Source organism: Danio aesculapii, chromosome 2 (assembly GCF_903798145.1).
Source record: "Danio aesculapii chromosome 2, fDanAes4.1, whole genome shotgun sequence".
In the NCBI taxonomy this organism is placed as follows: Eukaryota; Metazoa; Chordata; class Actinopteri; order Cypriniformes; family Danionidae; genus Danio; species Danio aesculapii.
This window is the reverse complement of record NC_079436.1, coordinates 10,038,695-10,057,395: the sequence shown is the minus strand read 5'-3', so window position 1 is coordinate 10,057,395 and position 18,701 is coordinate 10,038,695. Positions and strand designations below refer to the sequence as shown.

At 34.7% G+C, this 18,701-nt stretch overlaps 1 protein-coding gene across 1 annotated transcript in view; it reads right to left on the bottom strand.

Annotated features, from left to right (window-relative positions):
* Positions 1 to 18,701, bottom strand: part of ppm1la (protein phosphatase, Mg2+/Mn2+ dependent, 1La) — a 38,946-nt gene that overhangs the window by 19,178 nt on the left and 1,067 nt on the right. The gene's annotated exons all lie outside the window — the stretch shown is intronic.

The following is an 18,701-nucleotide window of genomic DNA, read 5'->3' as shown; positions in this document are numbered from 1 at the left end:
TGTCAACATTCTGGAAGTCTGTTTTCATTGAGATATTTTTTTTTTTAAATGTTACTTTTCAAAGGGGTACCCATTGTACCAATTTATGCTGAGAGCATATATATAGAATAATATTTTAACTCATATTTAACTCAATATTGTAATTTTGTCTAACATTTGTAATCTGTGCTGCTGGTCTATTGGAATTTTCATTCCAAAATGGCTGCCGTGTGACACTAGCGGCATCTAGTGGCTGTTTTCCAATCAGCAACAGAGCGTTGCCTCTTAGTGAGTCTATGCTCTTTGTTACTAATGTCAACAAAAGGCAGTGCAGTGCATTTTATATACAAGTCTCTAGGTATTGAAAGATGCACATAACTACACTGTGTATTTACAGTGCTCATATTTATGGATGTAACTAGGGCTGGGCGATATTGCAAAAAAAAAAAAAAAGTATATATATATATATATATATATATATATATATATATATATATATATATATATATATATATATATATATATATATATAATGTATACAATAGAAGACTGGAAAAACGTTGCCAGGTCTGATGAGTCTCAATTCCTGCTGTGACATTTGGATGGTAGGGTCAGAATTTGGCGTCAACAACATGCAAGCATGGATCCATCCTGCTAACCTGGTACTACTTAGGTGTACCTAATAAAGTGGCCTGTGAGTGTATAATCCATAATAATTACTCCTGTATAGTAGCCTAGTCCCATACTTTCACATCTGTCACTATATGATACTCGATTCCTTTTCAGAAAAGTCTAGTGGCTGGGAATTACCCTTTTACAGTGTCTGGTATATCATTAGTGTTGTTTTCGTGTGTTTACATAGATGAATATGGCCACTGTGTAAATACACAGTTCAGTTACGAGCTCACTGCCACATTATATCATTATGATAACATGATATCGATGCCTACAGTGACTTCCTGAACATAAATACCCAAAAATAATGCAACTGGAATAACTACAGCAGTCGCCATCGTCAATATCATCATCAAGTTACAACTCGCAATGACATATGATGACGTGTGTTGGTGTTGTAGTGGTGTCCCATTTCTTAGGCGTAAATTTAAAGCCCTTTGAAGGGGGTAGGGGGTAAAACAAAATAGAATTGGGATTGGGCCTAAGGTTAGCAGCACATAAAATATGTTGTGTAATATTTTGCAGACCACCGCTGGTAAAATTTAGCGGGTTTATTTCCAATACGTCTCCTTGAAGATCATGACCCTAACACTGTAAGGAATTAAATAAATCAGATGCTTGTTTGTAGCAAAAAATACTTATTAACGGCCAATTTTTGTGACATCTGTGTGTCTCCTTGCTTGGTTTTAATGCCCTGTACCTGCCATGGCCGTTGTATTCAGAGAAATGTCTCATACTCCTTTGTTTGTAGTGTAGTCCTTCCCTTACACCTAGAGAATCGCCCCTACCTCAATCACGTACATGTGCTAAGGGGTAGAAAGGGGAATGAGCTTTAATTCATTCATTCTCTATCTTAGTCCCTTATTTATCATGGGTCTCCACAGTGGAATGAACCACCAACTATTCCAGCATATGTTTTAAACAGCGGATGCCCTTCCAAATGCCACCCAGTACTGAAAAACACCCATACACTCTCACATTCACACACTAGGGCCAATTTTGTTTTCCCAATTCACCTATAGCGCATGTCTTTGGACTGTGGGGGAAACCAGAGCACTCGGAGGAAACCCCCGCCAACATGGGGAGAACATGCAAACTCCACACAGAAATGCTAAATGGCCCAGCGGGGACTTGAACTAGCAACCTTCATGCTGTGAGGCGAATGTGCTAACCACTGAGCCATCGTGCGCGGATACAGAAGAAAGGCTTAGCCCAACACCAGGCTAGGAGTAAATGATAAAAGAAACATCCATTTTTTGGGGTGAACTGTCTCTTTAAAGAGGCCGAGAGCTCTTTCCAGATGGAGTTTTGAGCAGAATACAGATGAAGGGACAGAGAGTCTCTGAGGAGCGAGTGCCCTTTCCAAACGCTGCCAGATCCCCACAACATATTGAGTCAAAGAGCGTTATTTCCCCATCATCAGTGCGGATGCTTTGGATTCCTCACGCTACAGTCTTCAGCATTACGCTCTCGCTAGTGACTCAGCGATGCCACGCTAAAAATAAAAAGATGAAACCAGAGAAGCAAACATAATACCTGCTTGCCAAGAGAAACGCTGCAGTCTCTGCAGTCAAAGTCACTTCCCAGGCAAACAGCTTTTCAGAAAGACAGCGCGGAGCCTCCTGATGAAGCCTTTGCATTATTTACTGCGCTGATGTACAGCTCTTGCAGAATAAGCAGATATAGCTCAGGGTCACTTTGCACATGGCAGTGATTTGAAAACTGTAAATAGCATAGAGTTACTAATAAGAGGAGTCTTTTAGAGGTTAGAGATTGATGGATTTCTCCTAAATCGAGTGCAGTTATACAGTATAAAGAAATGTCTGCTTAAAGTACTGTAGTCATACCAGTGCTTCCCACAGGTTTAAATATATTTGCGGTGGTAGCCAGATTGAAACACACCATTCACTCACATCACTTAAATAGTTAACTATATGCGACAAACAAAATATAATTTAATTTGAACAATAATTGTATTTATGACACTGTTATACATGGTTTCTTTTCAATGGGTTAAAGTAAAAACAAAAGACTGGCGAAATAAAAAAAGAAATCTTTGCATCTCAAGCAAACTTGAACGCCAAGGTATTTTAGATATAAAATAGCCTATGTAACATAGCCTAATAGCATCATCAAATTAATAAAATATGCAGCAAATGAGAAATAAATCACAGAAAAAACTATTACAGACAACATCTCTACAAATTAGAATAATTACAAGATTAAAACGTGTAGATTATTTAAAAAAAGGTAAATGTGTTGATTAACCATGGTGTACATATATTTCTACAGCCAGTTTAGATCACTCATTTCGTCCTCTTCAAGAAAAAAGTTTCTGTCAGCGCAATAGCCTAGTGGTTAGCGCGTCGACATATGGTGCAGTAGCACGTCAGGGCGTCCCGAGTTCGAATCCCAGCTTGAGAACATTTCCCTACCCCCCCCCTCTCTCTCTCCAAATTTGCTTCCTGTCTAAATACTGTTCTATCTAATAAAGGCAAAATAAAAAATAAAATAAAAGAATTAAGTTTGACTCGCTTAAATTCAAGAATGTATTATTGAATGTTACTCTTGCGACTGTGTGCACAGTCAGCTGCAAAGCCAAGCGAAAGTAGGCTTAAGGGTGCTTTCACACCTGTTTTGTTCTGAAACAGGGATTAAAATTATTACAATGTTGCTCTTTGCAGTGTGAAAGCGAACCGCACCAAGAACAAAGTTTCTAAACGGACCAAAATAGCTAAAACAAGTCATGTGCGAGTAAACATTGGTCCTCATCTCCTCACATTGGTCCACATCTCCTCACATTGGTCAGAGTTTCACAGTTTATTTGCAGGGTCCCGCTCAGCTGTCATGCGTCCTTATTTTAAAATTATGGCAACGAGCAATAAGACACAAACGAAAAGCTGTGCTTTAATTTTAAATGGTGACACCCACAGACATCGTCACCAAGTATAAATCAGAGGTAAGACTCTCTCATACAGAGCTGTTGGCTAGAATTATTATTATTTTAGGCTTTACATTGTAGAGAGAAATAAACCAAGACTTCAGTTCGGTCAGCTATCAGGTAACGTGTCACAGCATCAGTCCACTGCTTCAATCTTGGTAACAAAGGTGCACAACCTAAAGGAAACAACCTCTCTGAGGTTTTCGCTAAAATGACTAAGTACAAGCGTGAAAGCGAAAGATTACATGCTTGTACTTAGTAATTTTAGTGAAAACTTCAGAGACTGTTGGTTGGTTTCTGTTAGTTGTGCACCACTTTTTATCAAGTTTGTCGACGCCATTATAACGACACAGATCACTCTTCATGCCAGAGTCTTGTGGAAAAAGGGATTAACAGGTGGTAATTTGTGTGTAACTTATCTTTATTTATGATTTGGTTATGGGTAAAACTAAGACCATCTGGGTTAGGTAGTTGAAACGTTAGGCTACAAATAATTAATTCGTTATGAATTAATTAATTCTTCATAAATAATTAATTCACCGCCACCTATGACGACGATGCCATCGTCCATCGCGATGTTTCAAATTAGACATCGTACGATAAAAAAAATGTGTCAACATCGTCCAACACTACTGTCGAAAAGTACCAAAAGCGAAGCGTACCATACCACTTTTTGGGTACCCTTTCCAAAGGGTACATAACACAACAAAAGGATACCAAAAGGCGGAGCGAGAAGCGCAGCTGAACGCTATTGGTTTACAGAGAAAAACACTGGAGCGAAACAAGCAGGAGTATGAAACGAATGGAAGCGGCATTTTTAAATACACATTACACAGAAATTATATATACATATAATAACAAGCCATAGTCGACCTGAGCTCAAACAAACCTTGTCGTCGTCTTGATGAACAGCCACAAAGCCAAGAAGAAGAGCAGAATCTGCCGTGTGTCCTGCTGTTTACGATGCCGTCTAAAAGCACGAGCGGTTTCACTTTCTCTAGAGATTTGCATGCTCGTCTGTATTTGAAATAATGAACTTGCGCTGATGATAATAGCGTGGACATGATTATTAAAGTGCTGCTCACATTCTTTCAGAAACGGATAAATGCGAGAGAAGCGCAAAAACAACAGAGCAAATGATTCTTCCAACAACCTAAAACATGAACAAACTGCCAGTTTAATTATTATCATCACCTTTTGGACTATTATGAACTCGGAATTTTAACAAGATGTTAACGTTACATGTGCTGGTGAAGGTTAAAGATGAGAGGTTTGTACTGACTGTATATGTTTTGTATCGTATATGAACCCAAAAAAGGACTAAATGTATGTTTTATCTGTAACATTTCAGAGACTGTAAGGCTCTGTATGTCTGCAGCTATAATCAAATCCTGTTCATAGAAAGGTTAGTAATTAACATTTATACAAGTCTTTATGTATATAAAGCATTTGTTTAGTATGAAGTGCTTCTCATACAATATGAGAACAACGATCATCAACTACAGCTTTCTGTCATGCACCATGCCTAGCAAAAGGGTACCATTTGGCAGTGGAGACACAAGCCTGATAAAGGTGACCCATACCGAACCACACCACTCAGTGGTATGGTACCACTCAAAAGCTTGTTTGGCATGCTGTCCCGGGAGAGAGGCCTGAGCTCAAGGGATCCTCGAGCCCAGGGCTCCCACCGGTTCGCAGAGCGAGAGGGGAGCTTGAGCTCGGTGGATCTCAGAACTCCTCGGCTGCTGTAGCTAAGGGAACACGTGAGAAAAAGGGAGCTTTACAAGTGCTTGATTGCCAAGCCTGTTATGCATAATGTATATCTTTGGATGGTGGGAGGAAAACGGAGAACCGGGGGAAAACCCACGCGGACACGGGGAGAATTTACAAACTCCTCACAGAAACGCCCACCGGCCTGGCGGGAGCAGGGCCGGCAGTGTTCTTGCTGTGGGGTTAACAGTGCTAACCACTGGGCCGCCGTGCTGCTCGATCTATGGTAAAGGAGGAAAATGGGGAGGAAGGGGGGTTTCTTCCAAACGAAGATAAAGCGGACTGAAGATTGTGGTTATTTATAGTAACTTAGAAATCATATTGGAAGATCATGATTAGCTAATACAAGACCGGCTGTGATAAATCATAAGCACGTGATTTTTGTCTGGTTCGGCTCAGCTGCCAAAACCGACCTCCGTAGACTACAGCGAATAGTCCGGACTGCTGAACGTATCACTGGCACAACCCTTCCTACACTTCAAGAACTGTACTCTTCCAGAGTGAGTAAAAGGGCTCGCAAAATCACTCTGGACCCCTCACACCCAGCACACTACCTGTTCGAACTGTTACCGTCTGGTCGGCGCTTCAGAGCACCAAGCGCAAAAACAGCCAGACACAGGAAAAGTTTCTTTCCTCAGGCTGTCTACCTCATGAACAGTTAAATATTCTCCTACTGTGCAATAAATATGTGCAATACTTTCTCATACGCACTTGTACACAGCACCTTATATCAATATACAATGCAATACCTTCTACATTCGCACTTGTACACTTATAACCTGTATATTTATAACAATCTGTACATACAACTCAACATCCAGGTTTCTTGACTAACCGCATCTGTTTAATGTTTATCTTTTTTATTTTTCAGATTTATTTTGTGTTGTCACTTGTCACTTTATGTACACTGGAAGCTTCTGTAGCCAAAACAAATTCCTTGTGTGTGTGAAGCACACCTGGCGATAAAACTGATTCTGATCCTCTCGAAATTAGTTTATAAATAAACTTAACAAAGATAATATATTTATTTCACATATTACGGTTATAGTTATGGCACTCCCAAAATAATTCTATTTTTAGATTAGATTTTTACCAAAATTCTCAGCAGAAATAGCAAAAAACATCCGCAGATTCCGTCTGGCCCTAGTAATGAGGGATAATATTGGCACCTGTTGACTTTTTATAGTAGAAACAAAAATTACTATGAAAGTCAATGGCTGTTTTTTGCCTTTAATTATATCTTCCTTTGTGTTCAACAGAAGAAAAAAAAACTCAAACAGATTAGGAACAAGTAGAATGAGGCAGAATTGTCATTTTTGGGAGAACTATCCCTTTAAAACTACTAATATATTGATTTATTGCATATAGGCTGTACATCTCTGCAGGCCTCACAATCTGAATGATTTAAAGCATGTTGATCATTGTGTCTCGGTAACAAAGAGAGTAGGGCGGATGCGACCCACAGTGACCTCCTTCCACTCGAGACCCTCCCACTGCAAACACATCACCAGTGAAGCTTTCATTTTACTCCAATCACACACCAGCACAAAGAGGCCTTCGTTAATCGCTGTTACACACCAGTGTTTGGATGATTTAAAGGTTCACCCTAAAATTAACCAATTACTCACCCTTCACTTGTTCCAAACCTGTTTGAGATTTTTTGCTCTGATGAACACAAAAGAAGATATTTCGAAGAATGTTGGAAACCACTAACCATTGACTTGTATTTGTTTTTCCATTTATGGATGTCAATGGTTACAGGTTAGCTCTGATTGGTCACTAATATCTGGGGTCGGATTTATAATTTTTGCATAGAAACCTTCGTAAAACAAAGTACACCAGAATAACTTGTCATTTATGTATTAATGTTCCTTCATATGTTTGACTCCAGTTTAAGTGAGCTGAAGAAAAAAAAATGTCACCTAGTTTTTGGATGGCCTGAGGGGGAGTAAATTAACAGCAAATTATCTATCTATCTATCTATCTATCTATCTATCTATCTATCTATCTATCTATCTATCTATCTATCTATCTATCTATCTATCTATCTATGTATATCTATATGTAAAAAATAAAAATAAAAAAATTTGCACATTTTCATACGAATGAAATCGTTTGAATTTAAACTAATTAGGTATGTATTCCTATGTTCATATATATGTATATTTTTTCTATTAAATAAATGCAGTCTTGGGACTTTATTTAAACATCTTTTAAAAGGGCTATTCAGTGCATTTAAAATAAGACATAAAAAAATGCCCATAACTTATATATCCCTCTACTCTGTACCGCCATCTCTAATTAAAAGTTACAGGTTAGCTCTGATTGGTCACTAATATCTGGGGTCGGATTTATAATTTTTGCATAGAAACCTTCGTAAAACAAAGTACACCAGAATAACTTGTCATTTATGTATTAATGTTCCTTCATATGTTTGACTCCAGTTTAAGTGAGCTGAAGAAAAAAAAATGTCACCTAGTTTTTGGATGGCCTGAGGGGGAGTAAATTAACAGCAAATTAAAATTTCTGTGTGAACTTACAAACTGAATAAAAATAATTAAAGTATTTGTTGTGTCACTGCTTTACTGTTATCAAATAACTAAAAATACCATACAGATTATCAATTGTGTATATATATATATATATATATATATATATATATATATATATATATATATATATATATATATATATATATATATATATATATATACACACACCTATATCTATCTATCTATCTATCTATCTATCTATCTATCTATCTATCTATCTATCTATCTATCTATATATATATATATATATATATATATATATATATATATATATATATATATATATATATACCTATATCTATCTATCTATCTATCTATCTATCTATCTATATATATATATATATATATATATACCTATATCTATCTATCTATCTATCTATCTATGTAAAAAAAAAAAAATAATAATTCGCACATTTTCATACGAATGAAATCGTTTTGAATTAAAACTAATTAGGTATGTATTCCTATGTTCATATATATGTATATTTTTTCTATTAAATAAATGCAGTCTTGGGACTTTATTTAAACATCTTTTAAAAGGGCTATTCAGTGCATTTAAAATAAGGCATAAAAAATGGCCATAACTTATATATCCCTCTACTCTGTACCGCCATCTCTAATTAAAAGCTCAATATACCAGGCCTAATTCAAAATTATAATAACGAGAGGACCAGACCACTAGGGATTAGAGGAAGGGGACACGACAGAAGAGCAAGACGAGCGTTGATTAGGCCAACTGCGCTAGTCATTGTTAGCGAGAGCGCTCTTCATTAGCACACACCACAGGGCAAAAGATGATGTAACGCGACACTGTCTATTTAACAGGGTATTTTTAACAGACCCTCTGGATCAAATATCTCACAGACCTAGTTTTCATTTCTGACTAAATCAGAACATGTATTGCTTAAATGTTGATTATATGTGCAAATTATGAACACGATATGATTGATTGTTGAGGATTAGGCTTTATGGAGCACCATTTCGATCTACTGCTGAGGTATTTTATTATTTTGCCAAAGAAAGGAATTGCTAAAGCCCTTCACAGCTGTAATAAATGAACAAGATTTATGGTGAAAAATGTGATTTAGTAGGCAGACTAAAAGTTGAACACGCACACACACACACGCACATACACACACACACACACACACACACACACACACACGCACACACGCACACACGCACAGACTGGGTGGAGTGGTGTTCATGCTGTTTTTTGGTATCAGATCTACTGAATATCGTGGGAGGCTGGAAAAGACTTGCTGTATAATTTCTAGAAAAATAAATGTATAATTAAATCTAACAGCATTGCTATTTTGCTCCTCTGGTGCACTTGTGAAAAAAAAAAAAAGAAAAGAAAGAAATGCATTTATTTGATCCAATATAGTAAAACAACAAAAAAAAAAATAGATATATATTTAAAATAATTAATTAACTAAAATCTAAATTAAAAACATGTTAAAATTAAGTGATTATATATACACACCCTACTCACAATAACTTAGGGATATTGTTATTTACGTGTTTTTTTTCCTTTTAGTTCTGAATTTTATTGAAATTAGTAAAGGTTCCCTTTGATATTAATAATAAAGTGTAAGAAACACTTTTTGTATATATAATAATAAAATTAAATAAAACTAAATAAATAAACTAAAATAAATTTAAATATAAATAACTTAAGTTTAATTAAAATAAATGCAAAAATACAAATTTATAAAAAAGAAAATATATAAACCAATTATTAAAACAAATATATGACAGAAAACGGACTGTTAAAATTAAAAAGAAATAAAAAGAAATATAAAATAAATTAAAATATATATAAATTTAATTTAACTCAAAGAAACAATACAAATATAAAAATACTAATAAAAAGAATATTTAAACCAATTATAAAAACAAAAAAAATGGCAAAACATTATGGATTGTTAAAATTATCAGAAATATATACAAAAAAAAAAAAAGAAATCTTGAGTGTGGTCGAGTGCCTTAGTGTCCCACCAGTGACGATATACAGCCATATCGCACTGCTACTCATTTGATATTGCTGATTTATAATTAGTTTATATATTCTTTTTTTTATAAATTTGTATTTTTACATTGTTATTTTTATATTAGTTAAATTTAAATTGTAAATTTAAATCAATGTTTTCGAATTTTCGATGAAATTTCCTCGACATAATGGTGTATATAAAAGAAAATCAAACACGAAGAGTCTAAAAATCCTTTTGTTAGAGGATCTCCTTTTTTCCTCCATTCATTCACTTCTGCAGCTGCCGTCAGAACAGCAGAAACCGTTGCTACTTTTGATGACAAAACAGGTGATTTTGCTCACATTAGGATTATAAGGCTGAACGGCATGAAATGCCATCTGTCTACAGAGATTTCTCCCAGTATTTTCTCTGTTGCAGTCGGGAGATCACAATAATTAACCCCGAAAAAGCCAAAAAACGCAATCACTAGTAGATTACTGTTGTGTTTGCGATAAGTAAAAAAGCATTTCTTATTTCTGTTTACTGGACTAGTCTGCAGTAACAAAAACAAGTAACTCAGGGTTATACAAAGAGTGGCCAACCCACAATACACACATTCCTGATATGCAAGTCCCATCTCACACTCAATACACTACAATTGCAATGGTTTAAATATAGCACTACAACATAAAAAAGAGAGATCGACTTAGATCTCATAATGTTTTGATAATTTGTAGTTTGAAAATATGCCAATCTTTTCTCCTCTAAGAACTTATGCAGTCTCTGTCGCCATCTTGTGGATGGACAATATCAAACGTCTTTGCTATGCTCAATGATAGGCTGATGGATGCCAACGTGCTGTCTCTCAGAAATGATAAATATTTTAAAAAGCCAAAATCCTTGTAAATAAAGTGCATAGATGCAATCTAAACAACTACATTCTCTCCGAAAAAAGCCTCAAATATACATTATGCTGTCCAACAGCCGCAATATCTGCTGTCACTATGTGGGCGGAGTAATACAGAAGTGTAAGGAGGCTGATTATTGCAGAATAATCGCACGGCTATTAGCCAATTAGATTTGAGAACTAGACACAACTGCTGTATAAAAACAAATAAATGCCAAAAAATTGTTGATCGGTAAGATTAAAATCAGAAATAAATAAATAAATAAATAAATAAATAAATAAATATGTATATATATATAATTTAAAATAAAAAATACACATGTAAAAATACTAATTTATAAAAAAAATATATATAAACTAAGTATAAAAACAAATAAATGGCAAAAAAATAAGGTTTAGGGGGAGTTATTATTAATATATAACTATTATTGTTCCACTTTACAATCAGAAACATGATCCAGCACTAATATCAATGTGACACGAGTGTACACACAGATAAGACCCATAATGTCAGGACGTTTGGGTCAGCAAACATGGGAGGAGATACAGTAGATTAAAAGACTTTTACAGGGGCCGAAGATCATGAGGTTGGCACATTTTAATCTCTTCACTGCCTAGACTGCAGGAAAGCCATTTCTATAAACAAATACCGCTATAAATAGATTGTAGACATTCCATTTACAATTAAGAGAGCAGAAATAGACAAGAATCCTAAGAAAATGGCAAAATGGTCAAATTCTAGTCACCAAATTTCCTCAGCTGTTAATTATGTTACTTCTCAGAGCATCTCAGAAAGTATTCAAACATTAAGCAGACCAGCGTTCATCTGCTTTACTACACAATGAAGAAGATAAAACGAACATCTGTCTGAGCTCCACATGGGCTGGGAAACTCGACGGGCCAGAGCAGATGTCTGATGGAGGGAGCTGACTGAATGCGCCACACAAGTATCATGGGAATCTCAATTGGCTGCATTAGAGCACTCATAAGCATTATAAAGGCAGTCTGTGTGTGGATCTCCTGCGGTCAATATCCTCTCACACTAAACAACAACTTTAGAGTTAACCGTTTAGTATTTGGACACAAAATGAGCAAAACAGCACTTTAAGGATCTGTTGATTTTGATTTCTTTCCCATGATTTTGAAAGAGCATGTGTGGCTGAAAGATGTACAGGAACTTACAGTAATTCTTACAATATTTACTCAAGTATTTAGTAAAATCGGGCTGGGTGACAATCTCATTTCACGATATAAGCCTCTCATATCCTGATAATGATATATATTAATTCAACCAATTAATATACATGTATATTGACCAAAATGTACACAGAAAATCTTTTTGTTTGACATTTTAAAAAGCATATACTCAAAAAATTATGTTTGTCGCTTGTTTAAACTACTTATTTAAAATGAGCAGCAGCAACACATTTTTTTGTGGCAGCTTAAAGTTAACTTAATTCATGTTGTCTTAACACAAATGGAAAAAAGCAAACCCAGCATTACTTTTTTACAGTGTACTCATTCATATGTGATCAGTTTATTTAGAACATTATTTCTGGGCAAATGTTTGCTTAATTTAGAAACAGAAAATACATGTTCATGAAACGTAAAAAAAAACACTAATGCAAAAAAAACCCAAAACTAAACAACTAACAACACAAAAAAAAAAAACAACAACTAATGTTCGCAGGTCGAACATAAAGTAAACATTGTACTTTCAAGATTGCAACTTCCTGTAAAAATGCTGGGTTCACAATTGCACCAACATAACACAATTAAGTTAAAATCTTAATTGTTTGTTTTTATTTTACAAATTTAAGTGGACTGAACATAACAAATAAGTTGCCCCAACTAATGCAAACATTGTGTTGTTTCAGCTCATTTTAAGTATGGATGTCCAGATCCGATCACCTGAGGAAATCGGGCCCGATGACGCAGTTTTAGACTCGAACTTTACTCCTCAATCAGGACTAGGGTTGCACGGTTTACCGGTGCTATGGTAGTATCACGATACTAAATACAAGTGGTGCCACTGTACTTTGTAAACGGTAGTATCGTCATTAATGGTTTATCTACAATACATAATGTTGTATGTGGAAAAGTTACAAAAATGCTCGTACGTTTGTGCTACAATAGACCTTCTTATTTTAATAGTCCTTTAAGGTTGCAAAACTGTGTAGAATTCACGCCTTTTATTGTAGCCTATTCGAACGCTTCAGTTCGAACGCACATCTAAATCGGTTCATTTCTGATCCTGTTAATACGATACAGTAGTTAGTAGTTACAACAACCATGACAATCTCTTTAAAAGAACGAAAGAAATTTTTAATTACTTTGGATTGTTACTTGATAAGACTGAAAAAAAGATGAAAAAACAAAACAAAATAGTAACAGGAAACATTGAAACAATATTTTATATAGCCTAATTTTGTTGGGGGAAAAATGCTATTTTGTAACATATTTCAGTTGGTATAATTTGTATCTTTATTTTAACATATTTTTGTTGGTCAGTTATCTATAAAATAAACAAAAAAAAACATTTTAGGTGAAGTGGGGTGCACATTATACTTTTGGGCCTTAAGGGAATTATGAATTACATTACAGTAGGCCTATTATAACATATAGTATTTCTGACAATTTTCTTTATAATTTGAGTTATGAAATACAGTATCCCTATACTACTTGGTATCATGATACTTCAGCTGGTATAGTATCGTAAGATTAATTAATGGCATCACAACACACACATACGCATACATTCATACATACATACATATATACATACATACATACATACATACATATATACATACATACACATATACCTCTTTCTTGACTTCTTGACACAGACACAGCAACGCATGGGGCATGACATCAGTTTGTTGCAGAGACGCTACTGGTTAAATGCAGAGTATGTCTGCTTCTGGGAGGCATTAAAAAGTAGATGACGACAACATTACCCTAGCAAACTGTGAGATATGTAAACTTGGGATTACAAGAGATGGAAAAGAAAAAGACAACACAGCGAGTTTCATTAGGAAAACATACATTTCCTTCTGTGAAACTTACTACTGTGATGACAGCAAGAGTTAAAAATGCAGTTCATAAAAGCACATTACTGGCTTTGCAAACACTGTTGCACTTTTATTTATTTTTTGTTAACATGCCTGCTGGGTATATTAAGTTGAGGTGCTGTTTGTTTTTATATTAGATTTTCTTTTATATTTACTGTTGCACTAAAGTCCAAAAGTGAAGAATTGATGTTATTTATACTTGATTGTTTAAGCTACCTCACAAAAGTGCTCTGTTTGTTAACAGAGTTGTTGAATGTTTGACTAAAATGAATTAAATCTGAAAAAAAAAAAGGAATATCCTGGGTCTGTTTCTTCGCTCTTCTTTATTCTTTTTTTATGTATTATAGAAGTATTGGATCAGGTTTCGGTCTTTGGGTTTTACACAAAATTAAACGACTTGGACTCGAGGGCAAAAAAACCCTGACCGGGACATCCCTAATTTTAAGCAAGTAGTTAACAAGCAACAAACAAGCAACAAAAATCTTTTTTTGTGTATGCTGATAATCATGTTTCTGTCTGCATCCCCATAATAATGACTTTTTAAAAAATATTGTGCTCATAAATTATTTTTTTTAAAGTATTACCATAAACAATGTCATTTGTGACACCACAATATCAATTATATTCTAGACTTTTTATTTGGTTCATATAAAATATGTATTGTCTTATTGGACAGCCCTACAAAAAATAAAAAATAAATAAAAAAAATAAAAAAAACATTAATTGTCAGTTATATAAATCCTCTGATTCCACTAGTCAGATGGGCATCTTGTGTTATTTAGCCATTTAAATTGATCAATACAATAAACTGATAAATAAAAATAAATTTAATAAAAAAAAACAATAAAAACTCTTCATATCCAAATAATAAATAACCTGAATAACTTGGAAACTATTGATAATATAAGATCTTAAAGACACGGTTTCCTCATTACTTGCTCACACTGGTGTTGTTCCCAATCTGCATGACCTTCTTCCATTCAACACAAAAGACCATTCACTCATTGTTTATGGAGTGAAATCACGGCAGTAAAATAGAGGTTTAGAAAAGTCCTTTTAGGTGTAAGATTTTTTCCCACTGTGTGGCGACCTGTAATTGTTTTTTTACATGATTTAATCTGTAAAAAGTGGATTAAGTTGGTAACGTCAGTTATTGTATGTTCACAATGCAGGCATATGTGGCCCGAGTCTGATTTTTTTGCCTACATGTGACTCAGATCTGTTTTTGTCCTGACAGTGTGAACAGCCCAAACAGCATGGAATCTGATCTTTTCAATTCAGATGTGTGCCACTTGTATGTAATAAATCAGATCCAGATCTGATGTTTTGCAATGTGGCCATAGTGTGAACGGTTATGTAGGATTTCATGTGGTTTTACATAATCTTAAATCGACATGCGTCATCATTCTGTGCGGCAAACATCATCTACTCTTCAGCAGCATCATAGAATAGCACACAGGGCTAATACTTTAGCACAAAAAGATGGTTATTTTGAAAAAATAAATACATTTGAACACAAAACTGGCTTGTTAATCAATAATTAACCTATTGAAAATATATATTGTTCAGTCAAATTTAACATAAAAAGTATGTCCATAAAAATTGCATATAAAGCGAACACATAGGCCTATACAAAATAGATGTATTTCACTTAAATAATTAATACATTAACAGAACCAAATATGAAAGACTGTGATATAAAAATGATATAAATATATAAAAATGAGCAAATTTGATTAACCCTTGATGAGTTGACTACACCGGTGGTCAAAAAGTCACGCACTGTGCTTGTCATATATCACAAATGATCAGTGTTTTCAACTACAAGAGACTTATTTTAGGTGTCAAATGCCAAAATATACATTAGTAGTAGCAGAACAATGCTTTACAGTTTATAAAAGACACCACAATTGTCTGTGAAAACGGCAAAAATCATATTAAACCTAATCTGACAACATGCTTGCTAACTCACTTCATATAGTATACAGATTTTGTGCATAATTAGACATTTTGCGCATGCGGGTCAGTTTAAGACCATGATCTGTTCACACTGGAAATCTGATTCTGGCCACATTTATGTGAACAGCTATGCAAAAATCAGATTTGAGCACTAAGCCTTGCAGCGTGAATGTAGCCTTAGTTCACGCAAACCCAGTTCTGTTGAACACAAAGATATTAGAGCTGCACAATATATCGTTTCAGCATCGATATCGCAATGTGTGCATTCGCAATAGTCACATTGCATCATCTGCAATGTGGAGATGGGATTATTGTTGTTGATCAGCAATGAAAAACGTAGTGTTTACATGTTACATCACATTTGATTATTCGATTTGATTATTTGCCGTACCCGATAAATAAATGTCCAGTGCTTCCCACACACATAGACTTTACTTGGGCGGGACGGCCAGGTATATTAACACTTTCTTTTGTATTATTATCATCCTTTTAAACTTTTTTGTATCTGCCCACTATGACCAAACATCCGTGATCGATTACGTAGTGGAAAATCTTCTCTCGTTTACCCGTTTTGTACTGCACAAGAAATGACAAAACTCTCACAGGGAGTCTCACATGCTCTGATTAGTGAGCACAAATCCCTGAATAGTCTGGGATTTATCTTTTACTATCACTTTCTCGCTTTCTAAGGCTGTCATTAATTGTATGCAGACAGTCGCGAGAGTGAGATAAACATTAAATAATAAATTCCTTAATCTAAACGACTCAGAAAAACTTTACTAAATTGTAATATTTAATTGGCTGCAAAATATTTGTACAGCACTAGAAACGGGTAATGATTTGACTTATTTTAATAATCTACACATTTTCTTCTAGTAATTATTATTATTAATATTTGAGATTTTGTCTGTATTCTATATTTCTGTGATTTATTTTTCATTTACAGTATACTTCATTAATTTGATGATGTCTATATATTACATATTTGATACATATCTAAAATGCTTTGGCAATACTGTATAAAATGTCATGCCAATAAACGACTGAACTTGAATGAGAAATAGAGAGAAGCAGATTTTACCTGTCAGTGGATGCATATGGCTCCTGAATAGCATAAAAGTATGAGAAATGGTGGATTTCTTTTTTGATTTAGCAGTCTTTTTAAACTTTAATCCATTAAAAAAAACTGTTTACAAAAGTTTATTAAAAAAAATACACATACTGTTAAAAATTGTTTGTCGCATATAGTTAACTATTTAAGTGATGTGGGTAGATGGTATGTTTCAATCCGGCTACCAACGCAAGTATATTTCAAACCTGTGGGAAGCACTGATGTCAGTATTTGACGTCAATATGACGTTGGTTTAAGATGTTGGCTCGACGTTGGATTCTGGTCACTTTCTAACACAACCTAAAATCAACTAATATCAATGTCAATTGATGTCATTATTGGACGTCAAAATAACGTCCTTAGGCGCTGGCTAGACATTGAATTGTGGTACACTGACATCATGACCTAACTCTAACCTAATATTAACGTCTTATGACATCGTGTGCCTGCTGCGCAATAACTAAATGCACAACAGAATGTTAAGTTTACACACATTTACAAATTACATGTAAATGCATCAGCTTTTTACAATGTAATACTCACTCTTGAGTACTTTTGAAAGGTCTTTTTACTCATACTTTGATTTATATTTACAACAGATACTTTTACTCGCACTACATTTTTTGGCAGTAGACTTTACTTTTACTTAGGGCTGGGCAATTAATCGAAATCGGCCTTCAGAACCTTAAAAATAATAATAATAATACTAATAATAAATAAATAAATAAAAATTTTTCAGGTCAATTTTTTCAATTAAATTCCTTACAGTGGTTGGAGTCACATGACCCTGCTGTTTATACTTGAGCGTTTATTTTTGAGCGCACACATATGGTCCAGCACAGCCTTCGCGCAGAGGCTGACGCAAATGCTGAAGTTATTTGTTTTACAAAAAAAATTTGCCTGTCCGATTTAGCCAGTGTTTTTTAATTTCAACTGTTCAATGCTGATGTCTAATAAATAAACAGTAGGTTCTGCATGTTTCCTTCAATTATTTTAAAATCAAGCAATGCACCCTTCATTCAAAAATCTCTCACATGTAATATGTGAGCATATTTACTTTACAAAACTAGTCACTGAACTATGAGGACAAAAATAAATAAAATAACCGTTAATTAAATGTAATCGAGTTAAAATGTTCAATTAATCGAGATTTTGCTTTTAGGCCAAATAACCCAGCTCTACTTGTACTTGAGTATTGATTTTTAAGTACTCTTTCCACCACTGCCTACTAATAAAGTCAATGGTTACAGGTTTCTGAAATTCTTCAGTATATCTTCTGTGCTCAACAAAACACAAACACTCAATCTGGTATGGAACACAAATTTTGAGCAAATGACAGAAATGACATTTATTTGGGCAACAATTTAAACATTTTAAACACTAACTTTAGCCTATTTTCAGGGGAAAGGAACCACTTTTTTGAGTCACACTGACTTCTCATTTTCGACTTCTCATTTTGATCCACTTTTAGCCTATGAAACAGCGTCCGTGAATTACTTCATAATCTTTTCATAATACAACAATCTTTTACGTTCCACACAGTGTCAGTGATACGGGTTTGGCACAACATAAGGGTGAGTAAACAATTTTTGCACGAACTGCTCCTTTGAAGGTCGTCCCAGCTTACACACACACACCCCCACACACCCACTGTCCCTTGTGTTTGGTTATTTTAGGAACCAATTCCCAACGTTCCATTGACGTTATTTTTAGGTTTCAAGCTCCAAAAACTGAACCCCTCGTTCAATGGCTTATTTAGC